Source organism: Pholcus phalangioides, unplaced genomic scaffold, assembly GCF_987345545.1.
Source record: "Pholcus phalangioides strain wild (caught in Gottingen) unplaced genomic scaffold, Ppha-v1.0 ptg000042l_1, whole genome shotgun sequence".
Classification (NCBI taxonomy): Eukaryota; Metazoa; Arthropoda; class Arachnida; order Araneae; family Pholcidae; genus Pholcus; species Pholcus phalangioides.
In genome coordinates, this window is record NW_028301628.1 from 26,762,293 (window position 1) to 26,784,849 (window position 22,557).

General features: G+C 35.8%; 1 protein-coding gene across 3 annotated transcripts in view; it reads right to left on the reverse strand.

Moving 5' to 3' along the window:
• The window catches only part of rdgB (retinal degeneration B), a 97,358-nt gene that overhangs the window by 30,789 nt on the left and 44,012 nt on the right, over nt 1–22,557 (reverse strand). Inside the window, exon 1 of one of the 3 annotated variants that reach the window (XM_089255173.1) lies at nt 14,068–14,800. The exons of the other annotated variants lie outside the window; for them this stretch is intronic. The gene's annotated coding sequence lies outside the window, so the exon portion shown is untranslated. Of the gene's footprint in view, nt 1–14,067; nt 14,801–22,557 lie in introns of those variants that run through there. 3 annotated transcript variants of the gene reach the window in all.

The following is a 22,557-nucleotide window of genomic DNA, read 5'->3' on the forward strand; positions in this document are numbered from 1 at the left end:
TCAAGAGCTCTGGGGGGACAGAGTACACAGAATACATCAGAGCATTGGGTATACTTAGTTAACAAGATGCATAATTCTATATGATTTCCCCTCTAAAAATATAGATTGTCTATAACAGGACTTAACAAATCCCAGGCACTAGGTTGCAATGGCGACTATAAAATCTGTATTGGCACCCAAAAGTTTTTATATGTGATTGCTAAATCAGAGTCTATGAATGACAAAATTTTGATTTCATAATGTCTTGCAACATGAAAACGGGTCATCAAGTTTCGGAAAAGTAGAAAAAACATTATCCAGGATTGTTTTTCTCGGGAGAAACCTGCTTGGCTCCTGAGAAAATAGTCTGGCTATTACCTTTTTTTTCGATTTATCAAGTCCTGGTGTATAATTAAAATAGCCATATTCTGAGCTGTCTCGAACTAATTTTCTAAGCAAATAGTAGTGGAAATACAAATGTGTTGCACACATGGGACCAAAGCGTTCGAGCTTCGTGCAGGGTATCCAAACATCTCCATCAGACCATTTCCAAAAATCTCATTTCTTCAATGACAAATGGTGTGTGTGTGGAATGCCCCCCCCCCCACACACACACACACACACACACACACTTGCCTGACCAAAAATTAGAAGGGGGAAAAATGTTTTGGTAAAAAAAAATTTCGAAAGAAAATATTTTTTATATGCAACTTTTACCAATTTTTGTTAATTTAAATGTCTTTTTGAAGAATGGTAACTCAAATTTCTCGGGAAGAAAATTTTTGTGCTTCCCCCCAAGCCTTTTGCCCCCCCTCCAAAGGTCGATCCTGCGTACGCCCTTGCAGACATCCTGTATGGTAACTTCATAAGAATTCTTAATAAGAGACACAAAAAACATAGAATTGAATTTAAGCCACAATTACACATGAGTATGTTTTATAAATCATCAACCAATATTTATCACATTTACCGGTGGTTATGTATAGCCCCTACCTCATATAGGTAAACGTGAACTGTCAATGAATTACTCAAATTTTCCGGACATTATTCATAAAATTCTTCATACTCTTACTTTATAATTCAATTCGTTTTTTAAGCAACATGTGTGTGGTGCACTCATCACGTACGGGAAAACCGATAAGTGAAATTGGAATGATATTTCGAGACGATTTCTTCCATATTCATCAAATTTACCAACATCGTTTGGGAATTATGCGTAATCGCCGGTAAAAGTGATAAATGCAATGAAATTTATCAAACTTACTGAGACGATCGGTGAATATGCATAATACCCGAGGATTATGCATAATTACCGATTTAAAACATTTACCGTAGCATACATTTTATTGAAGTAAAGTAAAACCAACCCTCAAAATACTTCGATATAGGGTATACACAACAAAAATAAAATTCAAAATTTACTCACTAAGCTTAAATAGCGCTGCACTTTACGAATAAATAGCACATATAAACGATATATTTTTATCAAACCAATGCGTTCCGATCGATTATAATAACCTACTAACATTCACCGACCATAAACCGGTCAGTGCGGTACCAAAAGCCAAAGGAAAAGAGAAATGACCCTCTTTTTTCGCTGGAATAGGATATTTTTCCTTTTTTTTAAGTTATTCCCGACCAAAAGCCGCCCCCCCCCCCCCAAAGTAAACCGAAGAGTGGATCCACATATCGATCCACAAAGAGGAAAAAACCTTTCCTTTTTTTATTATTACGGTAATTGTTCAACGGAAGCTGAGGGAGTGTAGGTTAGTGCCCCGGTGGAATGAATTTGTGCCGATCGCCGCTTCCCGTAAATGCCACGGGAACGAATAAAAAACACTAGGCTACACATACTTCTCGAAACTTTGAATGTTTGCCAGTTTGGGTTTCGGGATAGCAAATGTTAACTACAGCAACGGAACCAGCATTCAAGTCACGGAGAAGACAAAAAAAAGTCAATAACGTTTAATTAGACCTATTTCACACGTGACATAAGTCCATGTCACACGTCAAACATGAATGCCGACGTGACAGAGCCCGAATATTTTTTTCCCCTCTGTCGATAGATTTCGATAAATTGATAGTACATAGAACTGTTACACGAGAACATGACTACTTATTAAATTACAGTGCAATTGTTCTTTGCAAGTGAGGTCAACGACAATCGAAATTGGTGGTAGGCGATAGGAACCGAGAGACACCCAAGCTCTGTTACACTCGGTGATGTAAGCATATTGTCCCTGAAAATTCGGGTGCCTCAGGGGAACCCAACCATTTATTGAGCTTGAGAAAGATATTACATACATGGGCAGGTAGGTGTCATTACGCATTTCACCAGTAAACAAGCATAAAATTTATGATCGAAAAATTGTGATTCATGTAAATAAATCACAATTATAAATCACAGGTTATAAATCACGAAATCGTAATTCGTAATAATCGTCATAATCGAGAATAGTTCTTGATAAAATTTTATCTGCTTTTCTTCAGGGATTTTCATTGAATCAGTTACTATCACATCAATGAAAACTGTCAATCTGCTGCTGGGTTGATCTAATCGCTGCCCCGTGTGGTTTGATTTGGTCCAAAAGGCATTCGTCAGCAATTGCTGCCTCCATCCAGCTTCTCGATAAGCCCCGCGTGGATCATACTACTCTGGCTCTTCTCCCTCTTCTCTAAACAGATGCATGAGATCGCTGTCTGGGTGTAGTTGATGTCTTATTCTAGTAGATCTCCTAACTGGAATAGGTAGCTGTCTATCTGGTTTCGGGGCTGTAGCTCCGATATCCTCAGGATGCGGCTCTAGAAAGCGGTCCCGTCTACGTATTTTACTTTTTGAATCTTCCCGCTTCAGGATTCACCAAAGCCAAGGTATTCGCGGATGTTCAGTTGAGTCTCTGAAGTGGAAGACCGTTGTCTGGGACATAAGGGTTGCGTAGTGAAGAGGCGTGCCTATGGCCGAACATGCATATTTATCACTGGGGATTGATTTGAACCTATGAAAGTTAGCCAGAAATGGATCATGGCCCGTTACGAACATTATCATCTCACGTGACCATTTATGGCTCCGAGGCATTACATGTCGCAGGATGCTATAGGTTGATCAACCAGGCTCTGTTGTCATCACACACCTGTTGCCATTTATTCATTAGATCCTTTCCATAGGATTGCTTTGGCTTGTGATTCGGGAACAGCAGATCAGATCTAATGATTCCACCTTCGGTAGCTTCTTTCGCCGTGATATCCACCAATTCATTGCCCCCATCGACCTATATACGTGCTTTTACCCAGGAGAGGCTTATTCTGGTATGATTGCAGAGAAGCTTTCTGATTGTCTTAGCCATTTCATGACTTGACTGAGGATTAAAGACCACCTGCATGCTGGAGTGACTGTCAGATCTAATTAGGGCAGCTTCTTGATGTAAAGAAGCATCTAGGACTTCGTTGTAGATGGCAAAAAAGCTCAGCCTGAAACACTAAGATATCATTCTTTAGCTTGACCGACCATCGGGCTATTACTTGTTTACCTTTAGTCTTAACATATGCAGTTCCAGTCCCTTTCTCCGACTTTGATCCATCCGTCTAATATACAAGGGTGGATGACTCAAGCAATACTCCTCGGACCAAGAAGAAATATCGTTGTAGAGGAATTTATCGTTACATCCAGTATCGTTGTAGCGCGCTTTCACTGTACACAATAATCTTATATAACGATCTCCTCTACATCGATATTATTAACGATATGTTTCTCTGGTCATTTTGAATATCATAATATAGGCTTTTTACTGTAGTATGTCCAAGTTATAAGTTGTACAAAATGCAAGTTATTAGAATTTATGCATACAAAGGGGGGGGGGGGTAAGAAAAAAAAGGTTTTTACATCAAAAGCACATACATTAATATATATAAACATATAAAAGCTTGCTCTATACTGTTCATATGCTTGAAATGTTCTTTCCTTCATTTCCAGCGCTTTTGGACTAAAATATCTAAGATATTCCACTTAAAAGAATTACGTTTTTTTCCCCGTAGGACTCGAAAGACGGCTACGACTTTGTAATAGGAAGTTATAAAAAGGAGGAACTGTGTATAAAAAAAATTTTAATCTCGTATCTCGGTACATATACGATCCCTAGTAAAAAAAAAAGGCGAATGCGAGCCGATCTCCCCGTCAAAAAGTCTTGCCACAGAGAGCAACAGGCCTACAACGGTATAATTATTCATTCATTACACTTCACTCACTATGAGTTGAGAAAAAACTCATAACAAACATTACACAGAAACAAACTTTACAGAAGGTTCAACATAAGTACACACACATATTCAACATATACCAATTCGTTAAAAGTTCCGCAAAGGAATGTGGACGAGGTGCATGTCTGGTTTAGTAGTAAAAAAAATGACTATTTCTGTGATACTACTTCTTACTTAGCGTATGTTTACACTATCAATGGTTCAAGTTTTTTTTTAGATGAAATGAAAAAATTCTGGAGTTTTGTTCACGTATAATCCGCGAAATATACTCAGGAAAATGAGATGGTATTTTTTTTCTTTCACATCATGAAGACACAAAAGAGCATCAAAATCAGAATAAAAATATTGCCCCCCCCCCCACGACTTTTCTGTTTTCCAACAGCTTCAGAAAACATTAATTCATCATAATAAAAGCAATGAAAATGACCAAGAACCAGCTGGTGCCGCCAGGATGTCGGTCCCTATGGTGACAAGACAACACAAATCAAAACCAATCGATAATAAAGTAAGCGATGGCATAAGACAACGTGAAGACGAGGGGGAAGCACATAAACAGCACGAAGGAAAACATTTGTTTTTGCTTCTTCCCAATAAGTCTCGTGAAAACCACTGAAACCAAAAAAAGCTGGGTAAATTATGATCAAAATGGTTTCTCGTTTCTCAGGTTTGTCTTAGGGGCAAAAAGAAAAAATATATATATATAGCGTCAATTTGCATATATGTTCATATCACAGTATACGGTTTCAAGCCTTATATTAACCTTATGCAGGTTTTCTAAATACGAGTCCAGATAAGCAATAAGAAGCAAGAAAGATTATATCTATGTAAAAAAATGGGTTCGATGAAAAAAATTAGGCTACTGATTATAGTACAGCGTGGTACCAAAAATTGAGTTTAATTCGTTCTTGAAAGTTGCTCTTATCGTGAAAAACCCGTATCTTATTTTATTAAGTCCTTTTATTTACACATTTCCTTAAATGATGCAAATCTTTGTCATTCCATATCCTTTCGAAATAGTTCTTCATATAGATATGAATTACCATAGTATACATATACCACTTACTCGGAATAAAAATAGTTTTGCTTTAAAGACAAAATCATATAAAAATGAATTAGCATAGCACAGCGATAGGCACACTGCGGCCCGCTTACAGATTTTAAAATAATAGTATGTATATAAATTCTTAATCTCAGTGTTATAAAAAAATTCACTTAAGGGGAAAGTTAGTTCCATTTTTCTGCACATGAAAAATAAATATAGCTGCGAGAATTTAAATACAAATTGATTTATGCAAAAAAATGGAACATTCCCTAATAAATATACATAATGTTGTTGAAATGTACTTATATATTTTCACAGTTGTAAAGGATAAACCATTGTATCTGATTTGCAACGAAACCGTGGTAGTCTTCAAATAATACATATCCCGTCACTTCACTTCTAAGCAAAAAAATTCCAATTATGAATCATTGTCAGAATATGTCCGGTACGCCAAATTTTTTTCTATGTTTCTTGGCCAGCTTCTAAAAGAGTTTGCCCATCACTGCCAGAGTATGTAAGTTACAACGTATTTCTAAGCGAAATAAAAATAGTTCTGCTTACAAGACAAAACCGGTATAGAATTTTGCTTACAGTACAGTACAAAGAGAACCACTTCGATTTCGGCAAAAGTTATTTCTGACGTAATAGTTCGATTGGGACTTCAGAAAAACACTAACCCTTGACCATACCCGTAGTGCGTCAAATGAGTTTTTTTTTTCATAAAGTTGACAAAATTCCGGATTCAAGACTCGTAGTCCGCGGGAATCATTTCCCAACCAAGGATTCAGCCTCACCTTTGACGAGAAATTAATATAATTCCTATGGACTACGGCTCTTTAGTCTGAAACTTTCAAACTTTCACACCGGCCGTAAGTGCTTACATTTTTGTGTTTCGTAAATATTTATGTCTAGAACATTTGAAAGCTCGTGAGTCGGACATTTGTTCGATAGTCGAATCATTTTTAGTCAATACCTTTTGCTGGTAACCTGGATTACCCGTAAAAAATCGAGTGGCTCGTATCTCCAGCTATATGGGGTGCTCAGAAGCCAATCAATGTAAGTCAATAAACATTAAAAATGAGATAAAAGGATCTTTTAACCCTATGAGTGGTTTTTAAAATTTTCTTGGTTCGCATTATAACTGCCACAGTGAAAATTACTAAACCTTCGAAAAAAACCCTCCTTCAAAATAGGTGGTAATTTTTCTAGATTTCGTGAGCTGATAAAGGCTTCCACCCTCCTACACAAAGTAATACCGTGTTACCCCGAAAATAAGACAGTCTTATATTAATTTGTGCTTCAAAAAATGCATTAGGGCTTATTTTCGGGGAAACGCGGTAATAAAACTGTTTTTCTGTTCGTGCTGTAAGCATAATCGTATACTAACTTGAAGGGAAAGGAAAAAATATCCTCTCTTTCCCCTTTCTGTTATCTAACTTTGAACACAAGCTGACTCCGCCTACTGGCAGTTGATCGATTGGAGGGGGGAAATGGAAAAAAGTTTAACTGTAAAAAAAATTCCAACGCAATAGCTGGGCTCGGGGTTACCAAAATGAGTTTTAAGAACCTGAGATATTTCGGGATTGCCCAAATAAAGCGGACCAAGTTAGACGAGATATTTCGGGATTGCCGCTGCAAGGGTTAAAGGATCTTTTTATTCCGCCCTCAGAATAAGCGGCGCTATTTGCTGTTAAAATAAAGATAACGACTTGAATGCTTCGGCAATTGAAAGTTTTAACAATCAATGAAGAGGCACTTGCAACACGAGTCATTTTCAGGAAATTGACTAGCAATGATTAGCTTCGAAGCCCTATATAATACTGGTCACAATCAATAATAATGTAGGGATGGCAATAGCAAATATTAGGGCTGGTGATAAATTTTGTTCATACTGTCTCACGAATTATTTCAAGATTCTTGAATGGACTCGGATAATGACCGACTGGGTCTAATAAGGAAAAACAGAATCTCGTACAAGAACTGATAGATTTCCCAACCTCTCCTGATCATATTGACTCACATAGTGGATAAATAACTTATACACTAGCAGTTTATGAAAGATGGTCCACGAATCACCGGAAGAGGGGGGGGGGCTACAAAACGTTGCTAACAGGTCCACGGGATGTGTTTAAAACAAAGCAGAAACAGAAGAAAATCCACATTAGCGATTAAGGCACTGGTTCTCAAAGTGTACGTTGCGGCTCCTAGGGGTGTCACCAACCTGTGTCAGAGACGTCCCGGTGAGATGGTAACAATGATGTTTTCCTGTTCAGTGCTTTGGAGTGGTTCTTTTTATAGAATATTCCTAGGAATTGCGAATAAATGATGTCATGTCAAGGGAGCCGGAAAAAGTTTGAAAACCATTGGATGGCATTGTGTAAGGGGTTCTCTTGTAAATGCTTAATGAAAAACGCCAATCTGTACCATTTCAATTTATCAAACAGCACTCTGGATAGGCCGTTGGTTGTTTACGTAAGAAATGCTTGCATAGAAAACCACGAACAAAATACAATTAGGAGTATAATTAAAAACACAAACTGTAATTGGTCATCAACTGGCCTATTAAAGACTACGATTGTTCTTAAATCGCCGATATAAGATGAGCAGTAATAGAGGGAAGCACTACAAGAAGGATGAAAATGAAACCAACCAGAGAAAATCTTGCTCTATAACAAGTTTCTGTATGTAGCAAGTGCGCGGGAAGGGGGACGGAAGCCAGAAGGGTCTGCGAAGCGAAAAGCCACTTTCAATTTAATTAAGGTCAGTAACGAAGATTGATATCGAACGAACGATTTCGATGCATTCGGCTTAAACTACTTCCGAGGGTTTCGGAATCGATGGATTGGAATTTGTAAAACGCAGACAAAACGGAAATGGTCATTCATGCAACTCATGCATACAAAGCTGAAACAACCACCTAAAAATATAATTTAAATTAACCTTTTCACAGGACAATTTCCGACGATTCGGATTGATTTTATAATTTTTTCCTTTAATTCTGATTTTTTTTAGTTTAGAGAAAACCATAAAATTCGTGGAAAATTTCCTGTAGGGTTTCTGGACTTTCATATCCATACAAACTAAAATTAGGGCTGGTCCGATTAATCTATTAATCGGGTCGGTTAATCGACCAATTGTTAATCGCCAGTTAAAAATTTTAATCGATTCCCAGCCCTAATTTAAATTTTAAAAAAATTAAATTTTATTATTCTTCCTTAAAAATAGGCGATTAAAAAAATTAATTTAAAGAATAAGTGCTGAAATGAATGAAATTTTTGTTTTGTAATTCAATTTTAGAATCTCCCATCTTCAGAAAAAAAAATCGGGTGCTTTCATGAACGAAAAATATTTTTTCTAATTAATAAAACCGATGTTCCCAATAGGGAACATTTGCCGTTAAAAGATCAATTATATAATTTTGGTGCAGCGTGAATGATACTTATGTATTGAGTATAGAAACATCCCAATATTTCTCAGGAAACCAAACTGAATTTTAAGAAATCCCCATGGTAATTATTTTACTTCAATGGATCTCTTGCTGTTGTGGTTAATAAATAATTATATACGGACTTTTACACACGTGATAATGTGGATTTTGATTGTTTCATTCTATATCAATATCTGTTTTCTTTTTTTAATAGTACTCGCCGGCATTCAAAATATCGTTCAACTTGACTTATTTCTGACTCGTTGTAGTATCTCTAAATATGCACACACGCCCTATTGTATTGAGAACTGCTAAATTAAATTTTGGTGAAATCGATTAACATAGGAATGACGATATGGAGAAAATGTATCTCCGTATGTTGACCTTGTCAGAAACAACAGTGTAAAAAAATATTTTGTGGATAAAAATTTATCAAGAGAGGCGTTTAGAAAATGTCAAAGCTGCAACTGCTTGGTTCTCGCCTGTAACATTGGATTAACCCCCCCCCCCCCAGCTTATAAATCGCAAAAAGCAGTTGTAAATACTCAAAATGAGGAAATAATGATGTTGAGAGGAAATTTGATTTTCATTTGCACTCAATGATGCAACAGGATGGTCGTTTCGTTAAAATCATCTTATCTTTAATGTCGCATGAAATTTACAACGACTAATGAACAAGTGCAAATGAGTCCATGCGTATAGCTAAGTGGCTCTTAACTGGGGGTGCGGGAGAGCATTTTTGAGGGTGCGAGATAAAAAAAAAATTTCATCTTGATTCAGGAAAATTGAAATAATTGAGAATTTTTCGATTGTTAAAAAACATGAATTATACAGACATTTTGACACCTTATTGTTTAACTTTCGCTTGTAGAAATGTAGCACATGAAATTCGCGTTGCAAAAGTTTCTTTCAATTCGAGCGTTCGTTACTTGTTTTCCATTTCGATCGAGAAAACAATACCCAGAATATTTCGCGGTTTATTTACATTATTGTACCTCGTGTTACAGTCGTATCCCGTTATAAGGAACTCAAAGAGAAAACTTATCTGGGGCATTAGAAAAGTGTTCGTGAAAACGAGATTTTCGTTAAAACGGGATTCGAGTGTATTAGCATGTTGCTATTTGGTACTGTCGTGAGCATGATTCTGGAAAAACAACAGAAAACTCAATCAAGTGCGAAGCAAAGATATATATATAGGATGTCTTGAAAGTCCTAACTCGGCCGTTCATCGTACAGGAATAGTGGCAATTTAAAGAATTCTCAAAATATGTTCAAAAATCACCCTGTACTAGTTTTGATAATGAAAATACAGTATGGCACAAAATAAAAAAAGGTCTAATTTTGTTTTATAAACGCCTTATCAAAAAAAGAAAAAAAAAAATTAGAAGGTTGTTGCTCCTGTCTGAGGCAAAAAAGAGGAAAAAAAAAAAAAATCGCGTTTCTAAGCGTAATATTCACCAAGACATTTGAATTCAAAAATTGTGCAAGATTTTGGAAACAGAAGCATAAATGAGCATTGTTCGTTAGTTTATGCTGTTCTTTCCCAACTTTTCTTCGATTTTTGAATTCAAATGTATTACTTAAAAAGTGAATTTTTTTTTGCTTTAGAAGAGACTGGGCAGCAACTTTCTAATTGGTCTTTTTAGAACAAGAGTCCCCATATAAAAATTTAGATTTTTTTTTTTATTTTATTACGCACTTTATTTTCACTCTCAAAACTGGCACACGGTTATTTTTGAACACATTTTCAGCATTTTTTCAAACAAAACCCCATTTCTATAAGATAATATCAAGCGTTCGTAGTAGAGAAATGGGGTTTTGTTTGAAAAAATGCTGAAAATGTGTTTAAAAATAACCGTTAAATAACAGAGTTAAAACTTGCAGAACACCTTGTATATTGTTGTGTATCGGCTGAAATCAATAAAAAGTGCATTGAAACTTCATTTTTCGGAATCTGGAACAAATAGTAAAAAATTAGTTGTTTTTTTAGTTTTAGTTATTAATTTATTTTTTAAAAAGCTAAAATTATATACATTAACAATAGCTGAAAAAGGGAAATAATAAGTAAAAGGTGAAATCGACTTTAAAAGGTAAATTTTTCAAAAGTGACTTTAAAAATATTTCATTTAATTGCAAATCAAATGCAAAATATTTCATGTCAATCGGTCCTTTCAAAATAAAAAGTTAATGAACGAGTGTAAAAGTAACAAACTTAGAACTTTTTTTTTAAGATTGAATTTCTGAAGTTTTTGTTGCTCATCCGTTATATTAAAAAAACTGCAGCACCGAAAATTCTGAAATTTTGTAGCATACAAGATTCATCGAAAGACTGGTTATTTGTGGAGATGAAGATTACAAGGAAGAAAATTCATCACTGCTCCCACGGGGACTCGAACCCCGGTCTCTCGCTTGCCGGACGAGTGCTCTACTATCTAAGCTATGGAAGCAGATAGAATATTTCAACCTTGGAGCGTATATATATATGTTGAAAGGCACCGTACATGGACGGCGTCAACAATCAACTAATAGCTCGTGAATGACAAAGGCCAACCAGATGGCCATATGCATATGTAGCATTGTTCATTCGACATGTGCTTGTAAAATGGACCCCCAATTCAGCAATTGACTAATAGGAAGTATTTTTTAACCCTTTGCACGGTCCACAGGTTTTTCCGGTATGTCGTTGGTGCAGTTCGTACTTTATATCGCTTCTAACGAAACGAGGATGGCGTCTGGATGGTAGCTGTAGAGTTTTTGTATAGCTTATGAGTGTCCGATTTCGTGCTCGCGAGCACTTGATTCTCGTTCCAATTGAACTCTTTGTACAAATTGCATTCGATGATTGAAACGACCCCGATATCATGCATTCGTGTGTCAAACCTTTCGTAAGGATGCTCTTCTTTAGATGATGGGTGCAAGCAGTGCTCCGACTAGGAAAAAGGTTGAAGACCTATGTTCTGCTCTGTATAGAGTCAATTTGAAATTATCCACCTTTTATTGAGTGTTCACAACAATTTAAACCTGCATATACGATAGAATGTATTTATTGTTCCTCTACATTCAGGGCTGAGCAGGTCGCAAAAAAATATAAGCGCCAAAAGAAATTTTACCCTGAAAAAAAAGCTCTAAAATAATGATTATTTTGACTTTTTTTTAAGGCATAGTGGACCCTCTTTCATGTTGGCAGATATGCTGCTATAAATTCTAAACATTTTGCGCTGCTCTCAGCCAGTCATTTAGTAGCTACACAAAGAAAATTTTACGCACCAACATAGATTTTTTAGTCCCCATAGCGACCTGGCGCCTGCAATTTCTCTAGCTCTGCTTCACGTCTACATTACGCCATCATGGAATCGTAATTCAAGACTACCATTTTCCTACTGAAGTTTTATGTATAGTGAAACACCTTAGCAGAACTAGGCTTAACTGGGACAGAGGACCCGTAAGCTTTGTAAAAATCCGGTTAAAAGAAAGATTAAAGCCATAGCTACATACTTCATTAAGATTAAGAGAAGTACTACTGAACCATACATGCACCTCATTAACATTCACTTGGGGAATTTATAACCAATTCGTGTATACCGGAAAACTTCCGTGTAGCCCTAACGGTTTTATGATCGAGAAGTTCTGCCATTCACTTTGCATATTAAAAGTGGCAGATGCCTGGATTTTCGTGTTTGTGTATCGAAAGCCTACAGAATTATACAGACTTACTTTTATACATGTTACTTTGAGAGCCTACCTTTTCTCTGAAAAAGTACTACATCAAACTAATTCTATAATCCTAATTCGAGATTCGGCTAACATATAAATTGCAATTAAAACTCAAAGATCATGGTATCCATCCACTCGGATATTAAGATAACAAAACGTAATTGGATTTAATTTCAGCATCAAGTAAGGAACGGGATTTTTTAGCCGGTGTAAAGAAATATCCGGTTAACCCTTTACCTACCACATTACGGAAAAATGAAATAATTATCATGAAAAATTTTTGGTATATCATTTTAATTCTAATTAAAGCTTAAAAACAAAAAAAAACTGTTCAAAAAAACTAGTACACAACAAATAACCTGGTGCTTCAAAGTACCGTCAGCACTACACGCTCTTACAATAAAAATAAACAATACCAATTCAGTTGAATAACACAGTTGCGTGATAATTTGTTTTTATACATTTGTTAGCTCTACACCTCGCAAAGTGTTCCCTAATTAAATTTAATTAACATATTAAAAAAAAACTAGTTGTCCCACACTTGTGCTGTCATCTGGTAATGATAAAGTAGTTATACTGTATCTAGAAGAAAGACTAACTCTCTTCACGGACACCCCCCCCCCTTTACGGCTAAATAATAATTTCCCCTGGTAAATTTCCAAGAAATTTAGTGGTTAGGGAGCTAGCTTTTAACTGCAGTTCTGGGTTCGAATCCCGCTTCGGTCATAGATGTTTACTAACACTAACAAATTCCCTGGACAGATCGTAAAGATCTCTTGGGAATACGTGATCATGATATTTAAAAAATAATAAATACAGTATACATTTCAAACCCCCTAACTGATGGTCACCCCCCCCCTTTCACGGATGAATTATTTTGTCCCGTCAGTGTCCGCAAAAGAGGTTTTACTGTACCACCACCCAACAACGTATATAAGGAATGTTACGGGGGTTAAAAAGTACCGTCAGTACGGTTGTTTTAAAATTATGGCCAGTTAAGACAGATTCAACTGCTAAGATTTCACGTCATTGAATTATTATATTGAAAACATTTTTCGAAATGTTCCATAATGATCAAATGCTGTAAACACGTAGAAATGTTGAAATCAGGAAATAAGCTCTTTAAAATGCTATTATATACGTTCATATCGACGGCCCCAAAAGCAACAACTCCAATCTATGTTTTGAGATATCTGCATTTTAAAGATTCATTTTGTATGAAACTGAATGGGAATCCACTCGGATTTAATTACAATAGGGAGCGTATAAGCAGAGTTGGGAGTTGATGCTGTTTTGTAATATGTAGAGGCATTTCCCACCGTTTTCATGGCATGCATAACTCAAAAATGCAATTTCCTGAGCTGTTGGCTTTTTGAACTATACCGTCGATATAGAAGAAGTCTTCGTAGCTCAACCACATCAATTAGACATGTTGTGGAGCTATGAAAGCACGTATTCGAATGGCTGAAATGCGATAATCTACGATAGAAAACATTGACGCCTGTCCACATACGTTACATTTACGTGAAGAAAAAAAAAAAACAAACACACACAAAAAACTTTTATACACTGCGTTTTAGTCATACCGGCAGCAATTGAGCTGAATGCAATCGATTGAAAACAACGCCAAAAAAAAAGATATTTTACTCACTGAAACACTGATGTTTAGAGATCGGCAATGTTAAGTATCGCCACGTCGTCCATCGAAGAAATCGCATCGTGAGCTTATCACGGATAGACCCAATGGATATGAAAGGCTGATTGACCACGGTAAAGGAATAAGAGAACCAATGATATCAACCAAAAAGAAAAACAAAGCTTTCCCCACAGAATTTCAATCCACGACTGACTTTCAGTCTCTGACTCTAGCTCCTTTATTTATTTATTTTTTTTGGAGAAGAAAGGATTTTCTTCCCCCCTCTCTTCTGTCTCTCCTCCAGTCGGTATTCCCAATCGCAAGAGATTTTTCCTAGAAATTCCTGGTTTTCGGAAAGGGGGAAAAAAAAAATAGGAATTATAAAACGTCACACACTGACAAAAGTGAGAGCGAGTTCTGTCGGGGGAAGGGGTTTCTCCTTGACTGAAGTGCCGGAAAATGAAGGAGATGTGTGGATTCCCACTTCCGATACTTCTTCTGGGGACAGAACCTGTTGTCAATGGGATGCGGAGGAGCAGAGATGTGGATGGGTGGTAAAGGGACGCGAGCATTGAGTGGATGACGCGAGGATGAGGAAGGGTCCAGAAAGGATTCTGGGATGCAGGAATGCCCGAAGACCATGCAGCAGGAGCAGGGAACTCATTGCTCCAGCAACTGCCGCCATCTTGACCGCGCAAGCGCATGGATCTCCCTTAACTGTCTCCCACCAACACTTCTCCGTCCTCGAAACCTATACACAAACAGAATGGGGGAGGGAGAGAGCTGCAGATACTCTTCAGAGAATCCAAGAGTCAAGAATAATACTACGGTGAAAAAACAGCAAAAGAAAAAAAGCCTAATTGAATTCAGATCCAAAAAAAAAAATAGTTGTACAATTTTTATGAGGGAAGAGTCCAAAAAAACAAGACGCAAAAATTCAGGCTTGGCAAGAAATGAAATGACAAAGCCCATTGAGTAACACCGAAAAAACATCCGTTAATAAATCTTTCCAAGATAGTTTCATGATAACTCGAAAATTCACAAGAAATACGCAAGGAATTCTCAAAATCGATATTTCCTTAATTTATAATTTAAAATAACATGAGATGAATCCTTTTTATCGAACCTTCTTTAATCACTACATGTCGGGTGTATCACGCGCGTGTATTCAGAAAAATTATTTTGTCTGTAAAATAACGCTGTTGTTACCTCAACCACGAAGCTAAATCCTCTCTATATTGGTGTCCTTCAGAAAAATTAGAACAAATTTTGAAATCTCATGAACTGCAATCTAGATACTTTCCGAGTATAATTCCTAGCATTTGCGGGAACTAGTTTATTTATTCACGTCTCAACAGGCAAGGACTGCCTAATTACAGAGATGGACAAAAGAAAAACACAAATACAACAAACTACAAAAAAACAATCAAGGAGTGGAACAATAGAAATACATACGGAAAAGCATAACATGAATATTCAATACTCACACATAACTTTTAAGAAATTCTCTTATAATTGAATTGAACATATCGGGTTTCACATCACACTGATTATGTATATTGCACATCTCAAAAATAGGGGACCGTCGTAAAATATTTGTTCGGGGTTTAGGGAGGCGAAAAGTTCGACGAACAGGCCTATTTCCAATTGGCACAGAAAAATCAACAAGTTGTTGAAGGTAGCAGTCATCAATTATATTATTGACAATTTTATACAAAAAGCGAAGGTAACTCCTTCTTCTTCGGCATTCTAATGATTGGAAATGGAAAAAACGTTGCAGTTCAGTTGTACTTACGTCATTGATGTAGACGTGAAATTGCCTGTAAAAAATGTAACGTAGAAATCTGTTCTGGACTCTTTCTAGAATCAGTGAGTCTAGATTGTTGTGAGGACTCCATATAATATTGCAGTACTCTAGTGGTCGAATTTGTCTGAGTGAGACCGAGAGTCAGCCATAGGCTTCGAGTTCTTGAAAGTACTGGTGGGTTCAATAAAAGTTAACGGTTACGCTGATTACACCGATTTAAATCAGCTTGATTTTTTTTAAATCATTGATTTAAATCACAAAATTTAAATTTCGTGTTTTTCCTTTACATATCTTTGATGATATTGAAGTAAAATTACGCATGTTATTGATGTGGTAAAGTTTGTGATTAAAAAGTATAGAAAATCTGGTAAATACAGACTTGAAACTCATCCCTAGATACAGTGTAGAAAGATAGCTGTTCTTTTTCTAGATTTCAATATAACAGCATTAAGTATTTTCAATGCATTATAATGGGCAATAGGGTTTTCCCTGATTAAAAAGATAAATTATTTCTTATATAAAGCCTTGAATTCTATGTCCTAATTGCTGACTCAAAATAATAATAGACATTGTAACAACATAAATATTGTTAACCTTTAGACATTACTTTTCGTATTAAAATTTCGAACTTGCTCGTTTTTTTTAATCAGAACTCATTAAAACTGTGAAAGAAAAATGTATAAATTATTAAGCAACATCATGCAAGTTGGAAGAGCATCATAACAAATGCATCCATCAATTGCGATTGAAACAATCTTATCGATAGAATTTATTTAGCAAGTGGTGCGCAACCCGTGGGTAGCGCCAATGAACTAGGGAGATTCGCGAGATTCTCAAAAATAAAAACTTCCAAATAAGAAATTCGTTTTTACTTTAAAATATGTTAGAACTAAAGAATGCCTTTATTCAGCTGAGCAAATTACCATGTATCATACTATGTGATTTCATCAAATTCTACTTGTACAATAATCAATATATCGGCTCCGTCATGCCAGAAACACGAATGTGCAATGTCCTTGCAAAACAAAGTACGTGGGAGAATCAAGCGATTTCAAAATTGTATGTTTCTGAAAAATTAAAAACACAATAGAATGTGTGAATAGAAAGTAATATGTGAATATACGGGGGAAAATGTGTCTATGTTTTATGAACATTTTTTGCTAAATGTCGATTCCAAGTTAAGAATCATTTTGAAATGGGATGAGTCTTTCTTAATCACCCTATATACGAAAATCAATGACCATATACAGACACCTCGTTACACTTCCATCTTATATTAGGACACCAAGTAGTACATCAAATAAAGTAAATATTTATGATATTTAAAAAACTGAATATATCTGGAAGCCAAGATCACCTAATTAAAATCGGAACAAGCGTTCCGGAGAGGGCTATCGAGATAGCACGTTTACTGGCAGAAAAAAAATTGGGACATGGACAACCTATGTAGGGGTCACCGATACTTTTTTTGGTCAAAAGGGGGGGGGGTCGCGCTTCGAAAAGTTTGCGCACCACTAATTTAGTTGATGCCGAATGGCCCTTTGGTTGTACATCGAGAAACCTGCCATCAGGTATTCACTTTAATGTGGAAAGGGGCGGGGCAGCCCTTGTGATTAAAAGCATTTTTCTGTACAAGAAAAATGGGTACAGGATGTTTGGACGCTAGGGACTTGGACGCGTGCTGTTTAGACGCCGGACAATCGGCCGGATCATTACAATCGTTAATTACGTCTTATTCATTTAATGTGTCTTCTTTAATAATAAATTTACGAATAATAAAATATAGCTGTAATTACGTCTTATTTATTTCATATTTACTCTAAATATATGCATAATAAAATGAATAAAATAATAAATTTATGAGTATAATAAAAATATTTCATATCACGATAATAGTATCATTGTTATAGAATACTTTTATATAGGCATTATTCAAATATTTCAACATGGCTGTAGTAGTATTATCGAAGCTCAACAAAGAAATTTTTTGCACATCACGGTCAGCAATATTGGTTTGATAGATATGCTGCTAATGTTGAATATGTTATCAAAATTACGAGCATCTACCAGGGAACTTCAAAAAATTCTTGATTGTTGATTTCGGTGAAAACGATCGAAATTGAATTTTCATATTTGGAAAGAATTCTATAACTTAATGATATTACTGTGACATTAAATTGAGATCATGTGATATCAAATATTTTATTATACTCATAATTTTATCATTTCATATTCCTTTCATTATGCATGTATTTAAAGTAAACATTAATAAATATTAAATAAAAACGTAATTAATTACAGCTATATTTTATTATTCATAAATTTATTATTAAAGATTGCACATTAAATGAATACGAAAGTGATTAACGATTGCAATGATCTGGCCCATTTGTCCGGCGTCTAATCGGCATGCGTCTAAGTGTCCTGCTCCGAAGAAAAATTTTAATCCATGAAGTTAATTTGGACTCGACGACCTTTCATGTTACATAAACACAGGTTTTTCGTGTTCATATTTCTTGATTGCAGTTCGTTTGTTAGTTTATTCATTAATGATGAATTAAATTTGAGAGATTAGATGAAAAAAAAATCAGGTAGGTGATATGAAAATATTCATCTTTTATGATTAACAAGATTTGATTTAATTAATAAAGTCAGTTAATTAAAATCCCACAAATCCAATTTTTTGATTTTGTAAAAAAAAAATTTCATACCCTGCGATTACGGGTGTTAGCCGATTTAAAGAATAACCGGAAAAAACGAGAGAAATAGAAACTGGTGCAAAATTAATTACGCATCTATTGTACGATTAGGCCAATGAATTACAGTTAAAACAATTGGGATATTATGTATGATATCATAATTACATAGTACTTGGGAGGGGGATTAATTAGTAAAATTCGAGTCTCTATTAACACTCTCTTCTATTCATTATTTTGTAGTCACATATCGCTTATAATTGGACTGCACAACCTTATTTAGTATTTTGTGCGACGGCTCCCGCTCGTAATACACGAACCGGTATACTCGTCGTGTTGTGTGCATACAGTCAATTCATAATAATTCGAACTCCGATACTTTGAATATCTGTTTAAGCCGAAATAAATATATATATATATATATATATATATATATATATATATATATATATATATATATATATATAAAAGATTTTCCGCAAGAATAATGCAGAATAAGTACATGCATTTCATCTACATAAATAGGTTCCTACCTCCATTATTTCGTGCATATATATTAATCATACTTTTGTTATTATTTTGATACTTTATTTTAATAGCAGATTTATATCACACACAAACTCTTTGTACATGTAATTTTACCCTTTTTGTACAATATTACGTATTTCAAGGCACAAGAGCTAAGATTGCACCCGAAAACATTTTCGCCCGCTACATACCTCCAAATCCATATCTCATGGTTATAGTGCAACAGTAGGGTAATTTAAATACCACATCAGTATAATTATGTTGTATACAGATACTAAAAATGAATTTTGTGAAATTTTTAAGGTAAAAACTGACTTGCAAAAAAAAAGCTTGAAAAATAATGTCACAAAGTTTTTCATCCACCGCCCACACATTCCGTGGGACAGAAATTGCACCATTTTAATTCCAACGGAACCTTTGATGGTTTCCACGAAACCCAAACAAATATGGATGTTTCTCCCATAGAGATTTTTTTACTGATTCCAATGGAAAATTTTGCAGTTTTTGATACTGAAAAACTCCAGTTAGAAGCCTACGAAGGAAGAAACGAGACATCCGGTTTAAGGATGAGGCCTACCTATACCCACTTTATTCCCAGTGAAGTTGCATGCAAGAGCGAAAAAAAAAAATTAAGACAAAAGAACACACTCACTCACTCACTCTTGAATCGCCTATCGCCACTTTTTAAGGTGTTTCTTCCTCCCCTAAAAAATAAAGACGTTTCCGTCTTGAAACAGCACGTGGATCTGACCCTGAACTTTTTGTCTTACCACGCGACTCATCAATCTTCTAAAAGAAGGAGGTAGAGAGGGAGACAGAAAAGAAAGAGATCACAATTGCGATTTGTTGCCCGAATTCTCTGGCAAGTTTTCAATATCTGATATAACCCAAACTCGCTCTGAAAGAAACAGAGGAGAAAGTAAAATTTGTATCAGAAAACCCTTGTTCACATCATTTTCTACAGAGGGCTTTAGCGTTGAAGCGAACATGACAGCACAGCCTTTTCTACTTTTTTCCCCCCTTCAGTAATCCTATATATAATTTTATTATATTTTTTTAAAATTGTTTCACAGATTCTATCATGATGATTTTCACAAATGAATGTACTTTTTTGTTATTAAACCTATACGTATTACACGTTGCGTTACACATGGAGAGATGGAAATCGAGTAAAAAAAAAAAAAAATTGGAGAATATTTAAAGTACCATGTATATAAGTTTTTCCCCTTCATCTCCTCCTCCTCTATTTGTATACGAGGCGTATACTGTAGTATGCGCTGATACGAATAAGGTCAACTTCCTTGCTGCTGCCAACATGAAAATGTTCGAGCGGAACCAAAATTCGGAATAAAAATTTCAGCGAAGGGCATCTAAAAGTATTGCGCTTACTCCATGAATATTTGAGATCCTAGAGCAAAAATTGAGGGAAGGAAATGCCAGTTCGTCTCGATGGGGGAATTGAATGGAGGGCGCGAGAGCACCCCTTCTTTCTGTTCGAACAAACAGTCAAGTTCTTTCCGACAAATTTGAAAGAAAAGTGCACGATCCACATTTTCGAATGCTTCTATTTTCTAAAAGAAACACAAGTTTTAAAAACTGAACATTTTCATAAAAATTTTAAACAAATATATATAGAATATACTATATATAAATGATGGATTTTTTCTTCAATAAAATTGTGACTAATAGGAAAAACTGCATACCGTTTCGACTATCTGGTTAATAGTTTTGTCCTGAGCTCAACTTGTCAAGTCGGGGTCTTTACAAATTGTGAAATGGTCTAGGCGCCAACCGAATATTTTAAAAGCTGAGTATTTTTTTCCTAGAGATGGGGAAAATTGTAGGATCAAATTTTCGTGTCGTCGTGGCGACACTTGGGATTTTTCATTTAATCATTTTTGTCGCACCACGGTCATTTTCTGCACACGAAGGCTAATTAGACCGGGACCTACAATTTATTGCCTATTCCAAATGGCAGCCTTTTTCTTTATCATTTACCAAAAGGTTGGTACACTAACCCCTCGGTGTAGGGCTCCCTGCGGAAGCAATCCTTTTCCGAGTAAGTAAGTTGTTTCTGTACTACCCCCGCATCAGGAAAGTTTCTGACAAGGACGAACCGGGTATCGAACTCACGACATTTTTTAACATCCTTTGGTGCTTTAGGTGAGTATGGGCTACCACGCTCTTGGGATTTGTCAAGCCCTGGGTTAAGTCCTACGTTCAGATCTAATAAAAGATTCCTCAACTGAAAATATCAAACCATCCTCGACTGAAAATATCACACGAACCTCAATTAAATATCTTTATTTTTGAACAAATCCGTTTGTCTTAATTTGCAGATAAACTAATTTCTGATAGAAAAATTCCTCCTCCTAAAGTCCTCCATTCTCCTCCACGATCCAGAAATGCTGAGGAAAAACTGCAGTCCTGGAATTTAGCATAGTGGAACCTCATTTATGCGTCGCTCGGTTATACGACTTCCGTTTAGCCAATTGGTTCTTATACATTTTAACGCTAAAATAATTCATTTATTCGATGTTTTCACTTCGACTCCCACTCCGAATCTTTCGGAAAAACGTCATCATACCCATCAAATGCGCAGAATTTTTGTATGCAAAGACACGTTGCTGTGACAGTTTTGCATATTGTCACCGCAAAAACCACAAATTTAAGGGTGATTGCTGACGCATACGAAAATAGCCAATTAGCTGGCTGATGGTCATTTAGAGTGGACGCTTAAGTGATTTGTTTATTGCTTGTTTCTGAAAATACGCAGACTCGACGACCCGAAAGAAATGGGCTATCTGTTTTGACGTCTATGTCATTTCAGAATTTTTCCTCTCTCAATGTTTTCAGCGGTTTTCCCAAGACGTAAGTCCATTGTAAGCATCTGTAGGGAACAGGTCTGCCGTAAGAGACAGAAAGTAAACATAGAGTAAGTTCTTCCGATCATTTCCTGTAGAATTTTCTTTCGTTGTGATGCTTTACGAACGGCAGATTCAACAAGAATTTTAAATTCATGACGAAAGTTGATCATGCACAACAGTTGAATATCCTTGTGCCAACTTTGAAAACGATTATTAAGCAGAGAAACAAAATCACACACCAAGTTGCAGGTTGCAAATCGTCTACTGCTGAGTCCAAAATGGGGAATTTTCCCAAGTCAAGAAGATTTTATTGCATTTTTTAACCCAATGTCATGTCCCAAAGATAAAATGATCCCCTAAATTTTATTTCTCTTCAAGTTATTTTAATAAGATTTAATTTACTTTCCTTCATGTATGATTGGAATAATATACAGGGTGGGCAAAAAGCTCGTAGAAACTTTAAAAATTCATAAAAACCGGAAAAATAACCGAAATAAAAAACGGTTTGCAGGGTTAGCATCGCTAGGTCACGGGAATTTTTTTAAGACAGGAAAAGAATAACAAAAACAGCCGATAGGTGGCAGTGGCATACACAAGTCAAAGAAAA